Source organism: Pseudonaja textilis, chromosome 4, assembly GCF_049901715.1.
Source record: "Pseudonaja textilis isolate UNSWEBS1 chromosome 4, rPseTex1.2, whole genome shotgun sequence".
Classification (NCBI taxonomy): Eukaryota; Metazoa; Chordata; class Lepidosauria; order Squamata; family Elapidae; genus Pseudonaja; species Pseudonaja textilis.
Window position 1 is genome coordinate 64,479,922 of NC_141993.1, and position 18,058 is coordinate 64,497,979.

Genomic DNA, 18,058 nt, shown 5'->3' on the forward strand with positions numbered 1-18,058 from the left:
GACTTTGCTTGTCAGAAGGTCACAAAAGGGATACAAAGGATACAAAAAGAATGTAGGATACTGCAATGATGTATGATTCAGTTGTCAAGCATCCAAAAATGTAAATCGTGTGACCAGGGGGATGCTGCAACAGACAAAAGTGTGAAAAATGGTCATGTCACTTTTTTCAGTGCCATTGTAACTTTGAATGGACACTAAATGGACTGTTGTAATTCGATACTGTAAGGATACTGTAAAATCTCTAGTCAGAGGTGGTATTTGCCAGTTCTCCAAACTACTCAAAATTTCCACTACCGGTTCTCCAGAACTGGTCAGAACCTGCTGAATACCACCTCTGCCCCAGGCTCTGGAGACTTTCCTCCAGCCTCCAGGAGGGCGAAAATGGCCTCCTTAGGCTCTGGAGGCTCTTGAACTTCTGAGAGGCCCATTTTTCACACTCCCCGAGCCTCTGCACGTGCCCTGCACTTACTTGCATCCAAAACGGGCTGCGTGGGGACTCCTGGGAGGGGCAGGGTGGGTGGGGCCAGCCAAGAGTGGGATTTGAGGGTTCTCCGAACTGCACAGACGCTTAGCTAGGGGGTCTCCTGAACCCCTGCGAATTCCCAGCAGCCCACCACTGCCCTTCTAGTTTTCCCCCAAAACCACCATGTAAGATCAGCTTATCCAGTGAACTCTCATGATTGAAAATACATTAGAATGTGGATCTATCAAACACTTATCATTACTTTAAATTTGCTCTCAATATTTAACGAGTGGAATAAGCTGGGAATTACATAAGACATAGGTAAGGTCTCAACACTTTAGCAGTTGCAGGATCAAAGGTGGATTGTGAATGAAAGGGATTATGGGCATTGTAGTCAAACATATTTGGAAAGCATTCAGTTGGAGCAAATTGCTTTACCTCCTGCCATGACTGCAAGTGAATGCAGACTTCTTTAATAGTGGATAATACAGAACCAAGAACAAGCATTTACCACCATCACTAGAGACCCTTATGGCTGAACTTCCATCTCACAGACAGTTGTAGTTGGGTGTGACATAAATTTAATCAATTATTGTTGTCTCTAGAACTCATCAAAATCTGAGATTACAAAGCCTTTCGTGGTGAAGTGGGATGGAATTGACCATCTGAACTGCTGTTGCCACAACACATTGAGCCACGCAGTGTTTTTATGCTTGTACTGCTACTTTATCTTAGTTCAACATTAGTGTTTTAGTCAAGCACAGAGCGTTATTGATCATTATTCTCACTGCTTCAAGAACTACCATTTCTAACTATTGCAAACTAGAATTTGAAACCAGCTTCCAGAAATTCCCATCCAAGGACTTAGTATGATTAAGAAGATGATTAGATTCCAATGAAAATTATCTAAATATCAGTAAATTTTATGGGCTTAATTCACATCATGCTCATTTGTTTATTCATGGTGTAAATGAGTGAATCACAATTTTGGACATAAAGTTACAATACCAAATTTACAAATCATAATGGTTGAATTCATTCAGTAACCAAACCAAAGAGAAACTATAAGGAGTAGTGAAATGTGAATGCAACTTTTTTTTTTTTAACTGAACCATAGTGAATTTGTATACAAGGAATTATTGTAGTAAGCTCACATTCCAGCTACATTCCCTTAAGGTCTATTCAATTAGGCTGAAAGATCGCAGTTTCCAAATCCCCAGCCACGACAGCAACTGTCTATGCCAGTTGGAGATTGTAGGAATTGTAATACTCCAATACCTTGGGTTCATCGAACCGGAGAAAGGTGTTCTAAGACAGTGAGCCTCGATCTTTAAAAACTTTTAAAATCACATTACTTTTTGCGCAATAAATGAACCAGGTAAAAACCACCCGTTAGAAACTCATCAGACCCGTCACCAGCTCAGAACACCCATGCAATTTAATTAGTTTGTTTTCAGGAGGATAATTGCGGCTGGAATTTGATCCCTGGCAGCTCTCCCGAGAGTCCTTTGTAACGGCGATGTTTGTGCTATAAACCCGCCTCCTACTGCCGGGAAGAAGAGGAGACTGATTTCTATAGCTGTCAGTCAACAGCGATACGAGGGTGGGACCGGCGACTGCCTGCAGGTGTTCTCCTGTATACGGTAGTACTTTCCAAGACTTAGTTCAGAAAGTGGATCTGCGACAAAATTCAGCTACGAAGTAGCTGCGGCAGGCAGGTGAGTCCGGATCCTTGATGTATAACAGGTACTTTTCCTTCAGTGGCGGTAGGGGGGCTAGCACTGATTTTTTTTATTTCATTTTACTTTTAAGACAAGCTGTTCATCAAATGGACGGTTTGTTTTTAGACAGCTTTAATCGTTTTATAGGCTTTGTCATGCTACTTCCGTGAGTTTTTAGAGTTCTTAACTCTCACACCCTTAACTTCTGTGTAAATAGACCCTTAAACATAAGTGAACCTTTGATTAAATACAAAAGAAGCCTGGCATTCATAACTATTTCCTCCAGCACAAGGTATGTTTTCAAGAATCTCAACCTCATAAGGGAGCAATTTACAGTACCCTTATTCTTGTCTTATACAGGTGCAAAGTGCAATTGTGTAAGTTTTAAACAGGCTAAATAGGAAAATTATGGAACATTTTTCCCTTTTCAAAGGTAGAGAGTATGAAAATGAATTATATTTCTGACAGTAAACATATTTATGAAGGAAATTGTTTAGGATTGAAATAAAGGCTATATTTTAGCACTTCCTTGAAACAAACTGAACAATCAGTTCTAAATAAGCATAACTCAGAAATACATAACTCTCAGAAATTGAGAAGTTTTTTTTTTTTATAAAAGTCTTTAGAATTGCTGCTGAAAATGGCATCTGTCTCTTCATTCACAGTGAATCATAAAATATGCATACATCAATAAGTTCCAATTTATTCCTTCTTGCCTTACTTTAAAGATCGGAGGTTATCAGTGGTATATGAAAGATTTGGGACAACCCTAGGCTATAAAACATCATATTAGTTTTACTTTTTATGTAGAACTTTAGGATCTTTCTTGTTCATTATAATAGATAGCAGTGGAGGAGAATAAAAAATTCATGTAGTAATCTAATACTAATACAGCCCAGGAACTCAAAATCCCCCTATTGTTTTCCAAAGGTATTAAATATGTATCTATTTCTATAATTTGACAAGATATTGTTGCAAATATTTTTGATATGACATTGTGATTCCAAATGCTGTTGAATATAAAAAAAAATTGAGGCCTATTTTGTAGGATAGCTTTGAATTTGGTTTTATGTATTGAAGCTAGAATTTGAACATGTATCCTTCCTTTATTACATGGGAATGTAACAAAGGATCCTGTTTTATATTAACAACCCAGTTAATAATTTTCTGCCTCTCTGAAATTCTTGAGCACATTTTTCTCTCTCACTCTGAAGAACTCAGAACAGCTTTTAGGGCAAATTTGTTCTTCGTTCAGGTTTTCAGTATGAATTTTTTATTTTTTATTTTATTTGCATTGTCCTGTAATTTTTATATACCACACACACACAAATATATATAAAATTTCAATAAAAATAATATTATATAGTTGTATATATTTGTATCAAAAAATAAGGCAATTAGGTAGTGCCTTCTTTTAAGATTCCTGTAACTATTAATTTATATATTTAAAGGAAAATATATCGCCCCACCCAACTATATATCTTTCATTTTTCTGTAAAATTTATATTGTGTGATGATGTCACTGTGAGCTTTTGGACAGAATCTCTCAGTATGATCAATTACATTAAATGCAAAATATAATAATACTTGTTGAAATGTGAATGTTAAAATAAATACTATTAAAATACAATGGCAAAATGAGCAACTTAAAACAATATAAAATATACTGATTAAAAAGGAAGAAAGAAATGGAATATGAAAACTTTCATGCATAATATTCACTCAAGCAAGTCTTGAATGAAGAATTAGTTCAATAGATAGTTAAAAACATAGTGGGGGAAGACTCAATATTCAAGAATGAGAGCATCTAGAGAATAGAATGAAGGGTGAGAGACATCATATGAAGGGAGATTTTATCAAGTTTAGTGAGCATTGAAAAAAAGCTTTAAAAATGGATACAAATGCATATATTAATCCAGAAGATTTTAAAGGTTAATGTACAATTAAAATCAGAAAGCTTTCTTTTGAGACTAATGGACAAGCAACAGAAAAAAGTCACAGGGCTTTGTTTTTATACATGATATTATATGGTTTAAAGCAGAAAGGCTTAACACTACCTATAATGGAAGAATAACTGGTAAAGAGATGGAACTTGCAAAGATGGATAAGCTAACCTCTTTGATTAGAGAAAAAACTATGTTCATGTTTTATGAGAAATCCCTTATAGACTTTTTTACATGAAACAATAAAAAATACACTGATGATTTGTGGGTTTGATTAGAAAAAAATTGTTAATAGGAAAAATACTTCTTTTCAATCATAAAATAAGTGTTAACACTATAAATATAATTATATTTTTGCTGCAGAAGAAATCAGAAGCGTCTTTTTACTATTTCTTTCATTTTCTCTTTTTATACTTTTTCTCTTTTCTTACTTTTTTGCTTCTTTTGCTTTTTATTAGTTTGTATTAATTACATTTTTTGAATTTTTAAAAATAAAATCTATATTTAAAAGTGAGGAGAGGAACTCCAGATTTATATAGCTTCGAAACTACATGGCCATTCATCAGAACTCACCTGACCTTAGTAATTATACAGGTCTGCAAAAGGACAGGAAATCTATTCAGCACCCTGCTCCCAAGCTGCAAAGGTCCAGTACATAAGAAGCACATCTTAAGTCCCAGCTTTTTTCCTAATAATGTTACATGTCAGTCAAATGTTTCTGGCAAGAAACTTAGGAAGACAAAGATCAAGCACGGGAGGGCTTCTGAACTTGTGTTCAATAATGCAGTATTAGTTAATTCAGTGATATGGGCTAGAAGCAAGCAGAAAAAAGTCAGTAAAAAGTATAGTAAATGTCTCCTTGTGAGGATATCTCTGCCGTGTTGGTACTTTGACATTCTAAATAATCAGTGTTATCACTTGCATTAGAATCCATATATGGTAATGAAAGTGGCCTCCTAAATGATAAGTTAGGTCATTAACCTTTGACCACACTGCTTTCTCTTATCTGCTTAGAACAAACTTTAATTGTTTCCTTTGGACTGTGCAAAAATGAAATACAATTAGTTCTCTGACAATTTCTTTGTTTTGGAATGATTTGGATCTTCGAGAACATATTTGGCACTAGGACTGCTATTTGTAGCACCAGTTATTAGATACTAAATATATTTCATAACATAGAAAATTTGAGAAAATTTATAGAAATTATGTAATGATGTGATATGAAACTGAATGTGAAAGATGAATATGTAACTAAGGTCATGTGTGTATGGAAATGTAAAAACCTGGAACCACGCTGTTCACCAAAGAGATGTTCTTGAAATATATATATATATATATATTTATATATATATATATATGTATGTATGTATGTATGTATGTATGTATTTGTTTTCTTAAGTTTTCGCGGGTACTTACATGTATGGCATTCAGCTTTGTTCGGGTATTTTCCCATGTACATACATACATATATATATATATATATATATATATATATATATATATATATATATATATATATATATATATATATATACATATATATATATATATATGTGGTATTCAGCTTTCTTCGGTATTTTCCCATGTCATTATAGTTGTGCTTTTAAAGTTGTAGCAACGTTTCGGCAGAATCTCATCTGCCATCATCAGGCTTCTGTATTGTGTTCGTCTGTGAGTCAGACTTTTACAGTTGTTTCAGTTTTAAATTTGGGGCTAGCCTACTGCTGTGCCAGAATGGTTTTTTCTTCATCCTGATTGGTTGGGAGTCTTGGTCTGTGTTTATTGGTCTTGGAGTTTGCTGTGTTCCGCTTGATTGGTGTTTCTAATATCTTCTGTCTGTTTTGTGGGGTTTTTTTTTTTGTCTCGATTGGCTGGCAACATTGTGTTCCTGTATTGGAAGCTTTTATTGTGGCTTGGCTCTGAGTAAACGGATGGCTATCATTTATTAGGAAGCTAGGTTTCATCTGGGTGCCTGGTTGGGGTGTGTTTGAGCTGGAGGTATCAGTGGGGATCTGTTTGTGCCCAGGTGTTTGCCTGGCTTGTTGTGTGGAGATTTTTTTGTTTGTGAGTGCAGGCTTCCAAATAATTGACAGTCTGGCGGAATCATTTCTTCTACTCATGCTTTCATGAAAATATATATATATATTTGTTTTCTTAAGTTTTCGCGGGTACTTACATGTATGGCATTCAGCTTTGTTCGGGTATTTTCCCAAGTCATTGTGGTTGTGCTTTTAAAGTTGTAGCAACGGCAGAATCTCATCTGCCATCATCAGGCTTCTGTATAGTGTTCATCTGTGAGTCAGACTTTTACAGTGGTTTCAGATTTAAATTTGGGGCAGCCTATTGCTGTGCCAGAATGGTTTTTCTTCACCCTGATTGGTTGGGAGTCTTGGTCTGTGTTTATTGGTCTTGGAGCAGAACACAGCAAACCCCAAGACCAATAAACACAGACCAAGACTCCCAACCAATCAGGGTGAAGAAAAAACCATTCTGGCACAGCAATAGGATGCCCCAAATTTAAATCTGAAACCACTGTAAAAGTCTGACTCACAGATGAACACTGTAAAGAAGCCTGATGATGGCAGATGAGATTCTGCCGAAACATTGCTACAACTTTAAAAGCACAACCACAATGACGTGGGAAAATACCCAAACAAAGCTGAATGCCACACACACACACACACACACACACACACACAGGGGTGGTATATATGAAGTCCCCTGCGCATCATGCTGTGCCACATACATTGGACAGACCAATAGAAGAATAAGTACCCGCCTGGATGAACACAAAAATGCAATAAAAAAGCTGGAACATACTTCCTCACTAGTCCAACACATGAAAGCAACAGGTCATAGCATCAACCTCAATGGCACCAAAACCCTAGTCACTATAGAAAACCCCAGCTACAGAATTATCAGAGAAGCCATAGAGGTTGAAAAAAGACCTGAAAGCATGAAGAGAAGAGATGACTCCATCAGACTGTCAATTATCTGGGAGCCTGCATTCACAAACAAAAAAAATCTCCACACCACAAGCCAAGAAAACACCTGGGCACAAACAGACTCCCCCCCCCCCATACCTGCAGTTCAAACACACCCCAACCAAACTGAAACGGCTGTGAAAGTCTGACTCACAGACGAACACAATACAGAAGCCTCTATCTCTGGATTGATAAAGAATTATGCTTCTATGATTTTTAATCATGTATATACTTGTTATGCATCCAACATACATTTAACTAGCTAGCTTTAAAAGATCAAATGTTTTACTAAAGTCAAGATATGTCTGTAACATTCCCAAAAATTATTAATAAGTAACTTAAACAAAACATGAGAAGAACAAACCTTACTAGGATAACAAATCCATATTGACTTCTGATGATTTACCATATTGTTGTCAAGGTTTTGCAGACTGAACACTTTATGATCCAGAATCTTTTCATGCTTATTGATTAGTATGTAGTTTGCTACACCTTTCTTTACCCACATTTTGAAGATGAAGACAATAGTACAGTATCCTTTCTGTGATAACTGTTCTGCCAATTCTCCAAAATTTCTAAAAAATAATACATAAGAGTTCATCTGGACTATAAACAAATATCTTTATCATCGTAGGAGTGGATTCCTCTGATCTTGGCAATTTAAATTATTCAACGAAACAACATTTTCTGCAACTACATTTCTATCCATTTCAAACATCAGTCCTTCTCAATTCTGCTATTCACATTTTCTTGGTAGAAAACTTGATTAAGACTGAATCAAAGTAGGAGTTAGGTAGTTCTGAATTTTGTTTGTTATCTATTAGCATTTTGTCATCTTAATTGAGCAGTTGGTATAACATTCCATTCTTTTTATTTTGAATATATCTAAAGGAGTTCCTTTTATTATGCTCAGCATTCTTCCTAACATTAGTTCATACTCAAGTTTCCTTTTCCTAATGCCACTTCTATATACTGAATGCCATTTCTATATATTTTTTGTTTTCAAATATTTACTAGGTTTCAGAATTCTGGGGTACTTACACTTGCCATTTCTGCTTGCCTCCAACTTTTATTTATCATAAAAATAGTTCATTTAAAAAAAAAATCAGAATTGTATAATTATTTTTACATAATTATTATTCAAGTATTAATTTACCTGAATAGTTTTGATCCATAATAGCCTTTACTCTAGGACTTCATTGGGAGTCTGTTACATTAAAAGGACTATTTATATGAAAATTGTTGTCTGTGGTCTTTGCTTATTTTATAGCTGTTACGTCATTTTACCCTGAAGCATAATCTTCAAATTTATTTAATTTAATATTGAATATGACCTTAATTTGATTATAATCTAAATATTATTTGGAATGTAAATTTATGGTTTACTTTAGGCTATCCTATGAGCTAAAGATATTAAATTGTTTTCAAAGTATGTATTATATTATAAAAATTATTTAAAATAATGAAATTGTAATGTCCTGCAATAAATAAATAAATTTGACCCTTCTGGATGATTCAATTTTCAGAAAGATTGAGCATTCGGGTATGTACAACTCAGAGTCTTGGCTTATGTGTAGTTTTAATCTTGGCCATTTTTATTATTTTCAAGTTCAGTTTTATGTCACATAATTCCATAGTTATTTTTTTTCCCAGAAAACCCTCAATCTCTGAGAGAAAAGGAAACCGACAGATTTTTTTTAAAAAAATATAAGCACGGTTTCATACATATACATATATATTCATAAGTCCTATTTAAGGCAAAGGAAGTTACTTCTGGGATGTACAGTATGTATTGAAATGCAGCATCATAAGAACATCTGCCTCTTGAGAACATCCATTCCATTGCTGATTGTTATTGTTATGCTATTTTGTAATGGCATAGCATGAGATCCTAGTCCATTTAGTATGATATGAACCAGGTCAATACAGATGGTTCTCTTACAGGAATGAAGGAAAAGTGTTCAGGGCCAAACCATGAAATTTTGGGCTATAAACTGCTATATAAGATATTCAGGAAGCACCAAGTTCTGGATTCCACTTAGCAAAATTGTTGTGATATATTTTGATCCTTAAGGCAAAAGATAGTTCTTGATACCTCTATTTTACCTACAGACGTATTTCAGACTGCTGGTTGAATCTTATTTAATACTGTCACTCAGCGAGGAGCCTCCTCGTGCCCTGAAAGTAGGCCAACTGCAGAGAAGGGATCACTCAGAGTTGCTATTGTATCTCTCACCTATCTGCTCATGTATCTCAACAGCATCCTTGCTGCTTCTAATAGAGCAATCACTCTTAAAGTCATATGCCACTGGAATGATACCTCAATCTACTATGGTTTAGACTACTTATCTTGTTAGGTACATATAAATCAATGTAAACAAGTTTTGTCTAATTGAGTTCTGAATATGACAAATATCAAAGAAAGACAATGCATAGTCTTAAATTTTAAAATAGCTAGAATAACAAGATGCTTTTTTGTTAACCAGAATGCTACAGCAATTTTTGTTCTGAACAAGGGAATTTGAGAAATGGAGTTTATCTTTGCTTATAATATAGCACAAATGAAAACTGTGTAAGGTGAATGAAGGATGCGGATAGCACATTTGGGAAGTTTTTAGATCACTAACATTGGTATAATTATAGGAACTTGCTGACTAATTAAATCCTTTAAAATGTTTCAGTCCAAAATCTGGCTCACTGCCATTCATTTCATATTCTTAGTTAGACTCAATGTGTAATTTATATGCATAAAACAGCCTTTTTCTGGATTTCCTTTACACGCTCTTCCCTGTCATTAGTAATTCTTTCTCTTTATCCTAAGTGACTTTACTAGAGTTCCTAGCATTTTGCTGCCAAATGCATTCTTCATCAGAATCATGTGGTTTAGAAATGTAAGCCTGTAATTTTCCTAATAGCTTTCATTTACAAGCATGCTGGAAGCTTCAGGCTCTGTTAAGAGTCACAGATGTTCTTTTCTCCTCCCCCTATGTATCTATTACTTCTTCTTCCCCACCATGATCTCTCTATGCATTTGCTGTGGCAGATTTTGATCACAGCCAGTCAATGCTTCTACTGTCTTTCTCTCCCAAAGTAGGTCAAGAGAGAAAAAGAAACATGAGGTCCCACATTCCCAAGAGTGCTGGGTGTACAATTTCTGCTGTTCTCTTTGTCTCTTTTAAGCTACCAAGGGAATGGCGTATCCTTTTGGGAAGAGAACAGCTCCCACTTTACAACAAAATGTGTAACATTTAGTGATAGTAAAACTGTTGAATGTGGCATTCTTCAAAAATGTTTTAGCTGTGTAAATGGTTAGGAATGGGTGACTGGTTTGCTAGAAACTTCAGAGGTTTTCCTTGGAAATGTAGAAAGAGCCTTTCTTTTAAAACAATTTATAAAGATTTAAAAAGTAACAGAAGCCCCTGAATTCCTAAATTACCCCATCTTTATAATATTATGCCATTTCTTTTGCTGTGATTTACAAGTCCTATCCTTAGCATTATCTTCGACCTTTGAATCACAGTGAATGTCTGAAGAATTAGGTGGTGTGTGCTTTTGTTGTCCATCCAGAAGAGACTGATATGACGTTGCTATGTGTAAAATGTTTATTCTGTAATATGGTAAGTATTGTCATAAATTAAGTGTGCTTAAAGTGTATTTGTTCATTGCCTTACTTGGGCTTGCAGTTCAACTATGTTTGCTAGCTCTAGAGCATGGAAAAGTCCCTTAAAATTAAAGGCATCTAGAAATCTTATGAATAAATAAAATGCAGTTAAATCTATCATAGATAAAAAATTCCTGTGATTTGCATCACACATCACTTTTGTCTTTGTGAGAAAAATGTAATTCTAGAAGTTTCATCTTTTGGAGTGTTTGAAGAAATACCCAAAATGATATTCTTTAAACAGAAAAAAAGGAGAAGCTTCTTTAAAAAAAAGGGTGCCTGCCAGATTTTTTGAGTTAGCTAAGTCTTTCCATGCTTAAGTTCCATAGGAACATTGTGGCAGGAACTGAAATGTTATTGGGCTAAAGCAGGGGTGGGATTCAAATTTTTTAACAACCGGTTCTGTGGGCGAGGCTTAGTTGGTGGGCGTGGCTTGGTGGTCATGTTATGGGTGGGCGTGGCCAACTCAATATCACTCACATCAAGGCACGCATCTCCTCTCCTGGCCTCTCATGACTGTGGGGATGCTGCAACAGTCATAAGCGTGAAAAATGGTCATAAGTCACTTTTTTCATTGCCATTGCAACTTTGAAAGGTCACTCCACACAAGCAAAGTACCAGCAAAAGAGGGGAAAAAAAACTCCAGAGACGTTCCTGAGACAGGAAGTCTAGTCCTGCCAAGAATGTAATAAGGGTTAACGGAGAGGCAGTTTCTGTAAGCAGCACCAGAATGTTTCCTTCCTGCCTTCCTTACAGGACTAGGCCAGTAATTTCTTCGAACAACTGGTTCTCCGAACTGCTTAGAATGTTAACAACTGGTTCTAGCAAATAGGTGTGAACTGGTAGAATCCCACCCCTGGGCTAAAGCAATTGGAGCAATTAGTGAAAATTCTTACACAACAGTGTGAGAGATCGGTTACCAATTAGAAGAAATATATACTTGTAGTTGTTGCAGCTAAAAGGTGTACAATTCAATGCTGCATTTAAAAAAGCAATTACTTTTGTATATGGGGACATTGCATGTTGGTTTATTTTATGTATGATATAAATTTAAGAAGCAGTGAATGTTGCTGTTGCATTTTCAAGTCATGCTCCCTTTATATATCTAAATAGTACAATATAACTTTGTTATACAAAAATTCAGAAAAACCTAAAAATATTCAGTACTTTTTAACAGAACTCTAAGTATGTAAGAATTATATTTGATCTGTAATTATCTAACCAAGTTAAAAGTCAGTAACAGTATTTGAAAGCTAACATTTAAAATTTTCAGTTCCATTTTAATTTATTATTGGCTTTTGACAATGAATGAGCTTCATATGGACTTAATGCTGCTTTAGAGAGGCATACCTCGAGTGTACTGTACTGTGAAATTCATTAATCCCTTGTTGGACAGGTGTAAACAATGTTATGTTGAATTAACTTCAGGAGTAACCAGTCCTTTGGTTTTGGCAGATGTCTGTGTGGGTGATTGGCTAATTGTTATGTCAGTCTTATGCTTTGTCTCCTTGAAGAGGAAAATTTCAAACACAAATTGCAATCAAAGTTTTAAAAGGGAAAAAAAAATATTAAAACTCTGAAGTACGAAAATTAATTTTTTTTGTTGATGAAAAATCCTGTCTTGGTTGCTGTAGATTATTTTATTAATTTAATCCAATAACCTTTTGAGCCATATAGAGTTTTGCCAAAATTAACATATATTTCTGTGTAATTAATATTAGGAAAGAAAGCCTTTGAATTTTTTTAATAATATAAACAAGTCTTCAAATTATCACTAATTTCCATCATTTGCTTGCTAATATTTGCTTGCTAATAATTACAATTTTATTATTTTCTGGAGAGTCATTATAGTAGCCAACTAGCCTCCACTTATTGCAAGACTAAAGGAGATTAGTCCCAAGGTGATTAAAAGTTTCTAGTTCATTATAAAATGAAATGTTAATTTTTACTGATGGGGTAAAAGTCTGGCAGAAATCATAGACAAAGTTGAATCATTCTTTAAATTTTGCAGATACATGAACATTAGGGAAAACATTATTCTTGGTATATTATTTTTGTATGGCCAGGGGATTATTTTAAGTGGAATGAATAGTTGTTACCCCAAGGTTTTTTTCAGCACTCAAGGCAGGTACAACTATCGTAGCAAAAGTGAGAGTAAATGACATAACAAAATTCAAGGAAAAATTGTAAATGTTTTTTTCTGTGTACATCATTCTTAGAAGTTAAAACTGTCATGGCTGTTCTTCAAAAGAAGTGAAAAAAGCATATTATGCAGTTTTGTAATCAATACTGACTAAGGAATAATTTGCTATTCAAATCTATGTATGAAAAAGGTTTCTATATCCAACCAAGCAAATTAAAAAAATGAAATCCTGATAATGCTTAATGCTATTTTCATAATCATAACTGTGTTCCATGTGATTACTTTTCCTTTCATGTCATGTGATTACTTTTCCTTTCATACAAGTATATTATATAACTTGCTTAGTTTTAACCTAGGCTTGATTTACTAATGTGAGATATATATATTATTACATTACGATCATGAATACACACACACACACACACACAAAAACAAACACACACACAGCTCTAAGCATAATCTTTGAAAAATCTTTCAGGACCAGCTCCTTGCCAAACCTATGGTCACAAACCACGGTCATCCCCATCTTCAAAAAGGGAGACCCCGGCCTAATTGAAAATTACAGACCAATCTCTTTATGCTGCATCACCTGTAAAGTCATGGAATCAATTATTAATCCATTATTCTCCACTTAGAGACAAACAACCTACTCTGTATAATAAACAATTTGGTTTCAGAAAAAAACTATCCTGTAATCTGCAACTCTTACACTGCAAAAACATATGGACTACACAACTTGACCAGGGCAAAGCAATAGATGCAATCTACATAGACTTCTGTAAAGCCTTTGATTCAGTGGTACACGACAAACTACTCCTAAAATTAAAATCTTATGGTATCTCTGGACACCTGCATAACTGGATAGAAGCATTCCTGTCAAACAGGCAACAAATGGTCAAAATTGGGAGCGTCCTATCGAATTCTGTACCTGTCAACATTGGTGTCCCCCAAGGCAGTTTTCTAGGACCAACTCTCTTCATACTCTACATAAATGACCTCTGTGATCATATCAAGAGCAACAGCGTCCTTGTCGCTAATGATGTAAAGCTATTCAACACCACAGAAAATACTGCTACCTTTCAAAAAGACCAACTATATATCAGAATGGTCAAACAATTGGCAACCTCAAATCTCAACAAATAAATGCTCTGTCTTACATATTGGCAAAAACATTCAGAAAATAAAATACAAACTGAATAGTCAAGACCTTGTTGATGATCCAAACTCTGTCAAGGACCTTGGAGTTTCATCTCTAATGATATCAGTGCTAGAGCCCACTGTATCTACATAGCCAAAAAGGCATTAAAAGAGTTGTTAACCTAATCTTACATAGCTTTTTCTCTGGTAATATCACACTAATAACTAGAGCATACAAAACATTTGCTAGACCAATACTTGAATACAGCTCATCAGTCTGGAACCCATATCATGTATCTGATATTAACACAGTTGAGAAAGTCCAGAAATATTTCACAAGAAGAGTTCTTCACTCCTCTAATCATTGCAGAATACCTTATGCCACCAGACTTGAAATTCTAGACCTAGAAAACATAGAACTATGCCGCCTTCGGTCCAATCTAAGTATAGTATATAAAATCATACATTGCAATGTCTTACCTGTCAATGTATACTTCAGCTTCAACCATAACAACACAAGAGCACACAAAATCATACATTGCAATGTCTTACCTGTCAATGTATACTTCAGCTTCAACCATAACAACACAAGAGCACACAATAGATACAAATTCAAGGTTAACTGCACCAAACTTGATTGCAGGAAATACGACTTCAGCAACAGAGTGGTCAATGTCTGGAATACTCTACCTGACTCTGTGGTTTCTTCCCCAAACCCCAAAAACTATAACCTTAGACTGTCTACTATTGACCTTACCCCTTTCCTAAGAGGTCTGTAGGGGGCATGCATAAGCGCACCAACGTGCCTACCGTCCCTGTCCTATTGTTTCTTTTTATTTTTCTTATATGTATCCATTTCATGTATTCATAACTATGTTTATACTTATACCTATTATCTTGTAAGTGATTGACAAATCAAATAAATAAATACACATTTACACACCACTCATCTCTCAGTGATTTATTAGGACGGCTGATAAGTTGAACCATTTTTTAAACACTGTTTAGCAGTTGTGAAAATGAATAAGATAATAAAACATGCAATTTGGATGACATGATAGCTAATACTGGACCTAAAGTAATTCAACTTCCAAATTTCAACCAGTATCTTTCTTTTAAAGTTTCTCCAGGACATTACTATTCATTATTACTTTTATTTTTATATAATCTACTTTTAATGCCAGTTCTGCTGGTTTTAGAATGTTATTGCTTTAATAGCCATATTAACAATGCAGGTAAATCACAGCAGAATCGGAAGCCAGACCAAATTTTATACATAAGTTTCTGATACTGCATAAATAATCATAGAATGATTACATAATTTCCATAGTCAGCATATTGCCCTGAACAATCTGGCTCCTCATTTTACTGACCTCGAAAGGGTGGGTAGAGTTAGTCTACAATACTGCATTCTAAGCACCATGGCTCTTAAAAATTTCTAAAATAATTTATTGTATCAAAACCAACAAGAAATTTAGGGTGCCAGTCTATGTCATCAGATACATACTATGTGGAGTTAGATGTACAGATAGTTGGATAGGCAAAGTGATATGTGCACTTTTAATCAGTTAGATTGGAGAGCAATACAATTCAAAAAGTGGAATTGTGAAAGTGACTGTGAATAATCAGATTTACAAAGTAGATATAAGTAAAAACAAATGTAGCCATTATATCTATATGGAGAGTTTTTATTTTCTGAATTTAGTTTCATGAAGCTGTCATCCAGGAATGCAGAAAAATATCTTGCATTTTTAAAATGAAATGAGAGCAGATGAATTTTATTAACTATGAGTGAAATGAGTGCCTGTATTTTAATCTTGCACTTAAATAAAATAAAATTAATGGTATTTATTTTTAGAAATAAGTAAATTTTCTGCCTATGTTTTATTTGACTTATTTCCTCTGTTTGCATGACATACTTAACTGGGTCATGGGGAGGGAAGTGTGATACACAGACTCTAAAACCTAGCCAATTAATCCAGAGATAGTTAGATATAATCCCAAACACACCCGGTAATCCGTATTATTTGCTGTAACAAGGTACAAGGTAATGAATTGACTGGGGGAAGGGATTGCTTGGTCATTTCTGACATGCAAACAGGACCATTAATTCCAATGTGTAAGTGATGGCAATTTTTTCCAGTAAAAAATGTGATGCTTACAACGATACACAGCGACCATTGATAAATTCTACTCTTTGGCTGTGACAAAATTGGTGTGAACAGAATTCCAGTTATCTGGTACCCTAAGTGGGATTAGTTTTAGTTCAAAACAGCACATGATTCTTTGAAATTAACCTAACATATGTCAGCTGACAGTGTCAAGTCAACATGAAAAAAGAGTGTCCTCCTTTTTCTACTGCCACAAAGCATCATCTACAATAAGAGCAGCCCTGCAAAATGGCACTGATTTAGGAACTTCCCTTTTTAAAAAAAATGTATTTTCATCCTTCCTCAAATAGTTAGGGAAAAATAATGGTACCTTGCTTGGCTCTACACAGTGGCACTGACCTTGATCAGAGCATATGGATTTTTAATGGGAGAGGGCAACATAAAAAAATAAAAATAAAAAGTGGCAATCTCTCAGTAAACTTTTGTGATAGTTGCAATGCTATAAAAATTGTTAGCAGCTGTTTGACCAGGACATGGTGAACTGTGTTACTGTTTTGTGGGGTGTTTATTCTGGGAAAGTGTCTGACTGGATAAATTGTGCTGTGCCATAGCTGTTGTACTGTGAGATAGATTCTGAGAAAATCCATATAAAAAGAATAAATGTTGAAGTTTCATTTTATGCTTTATTTATTTGGTATTTCATCAGATGTGTCAACAAAAGCAAGATGGATCTATGGGCAGAAATTTCTCATACATCATTAGTCATCATAATTGTTAGAATGTTGGCCATTACTATAGATACCCCAAATGCTCTGAAGCTCATTGGACTACATCAGCTAGTCAATGAATCTCTGACTGTCAAATTCCTAAACTGTATATATACAATAACATAAAATGCAAAATGAAAGCATAATGTACAGAAGGTAGCAGGTAATAGTCATTCAAAATCTAAACCAATACAAATAAATGCATTAATTAATACAAATTATAAAATAATGCATTAATACAAATTAAAAACTAATTAAAAGCCAACTAAAAAGCCTGGGAAATAGTAAGGTTTTCACCACATACCCAAATGTTAATAGGGTGCCATTTGAGCTTCTCTTAGAAGGAAATCCATAAATGGGAATCACCACAACCAAAAAAAAGCTTTCTCTCTTGTATAGATCTACCTCACCTCCTTTGTGGAAGTGGATCCCATTAGAGGAGAACATCTTGAAATCTGTTGGGAGGTCCACTAGAAGATTTCAACTAATTAACTATTTGATTTTTAAGAAGATATTTAAGAGGATTAAGCAGAAAAAAAGGGATTAGAAAAATGTACTCTGACCTTCCAAAAAAGAAGTGTTACATAAATGCAATTAATATTTCATAGGCTGCACTTTTAAAGTTTTGGAATAATGATTGTTTATGACAGAAATAAGCTGTTTACTGACTGATATTAAGGGTGAAACGACCAGAGTCAAAGTGAAGGGAACATTGCCATGCTCTGCTTCTTTAACTGTCAAGCTATAGTAGTGAGAAGATCATTCTGACACAGTGGTTTGGATATGGAGAAAGTTTAGAATACACATGGTTAGCTTAAAATATAATAGCTTAAATAAAAATTATATTAAATATTGTAAATTGTAATATATGCTGGCAAAGCAAGCAATTGAGGAATAGTAATTTTGTTTGATTTTTATATTATAATTTCAGTATAAATGCCTGTGGTCTGGATATAGCAAAATCATAGAGATTGTGTCATCTTAAAGTATATTTTATGGTTTGTATATTAGGCTGGCCTATTTAACCATGAGTAAACAAAATTATGACCAGATAATATACATGAATCCAGCCACCATGTTACTAGTATTCAAATCATGAGAATTTAAAAATAGCAAAGAACAGATGAA

General features: G+C 34.6%; 1 protein-coding gene across 6 annotated transcripts in view; it reads left to right on the forward strand.

The window, feature by feature from the left end:
- The first annotated feature begins 2,053 nt into the window (after nt 1-2,053).
- Nucleotides 2,054-18,058, forward strand: part of PLS1 (plastin 1) — a 51,703-nt gene continuing 35,698 nt past the window's right edge. The window contains exons 1-2 of one of the 6 annotated variants that reach the window (XM_087933287.1): nt 10,208-10,307; nt 10,632-10,728. The gene's annotated coding sequence lies outside the window, so the exon portion shown is untranslated. Of the gene's footprint in view, nt 2,210-10,207; nt 10,308-10,631; nt 10,729-18,058 lie in introns of those variants that run through there. The other 5 variants (XM_026701567.2, XM_087933289.1, XM_026701568.2 and 2 more) reach the window with 5 other exon arrangements.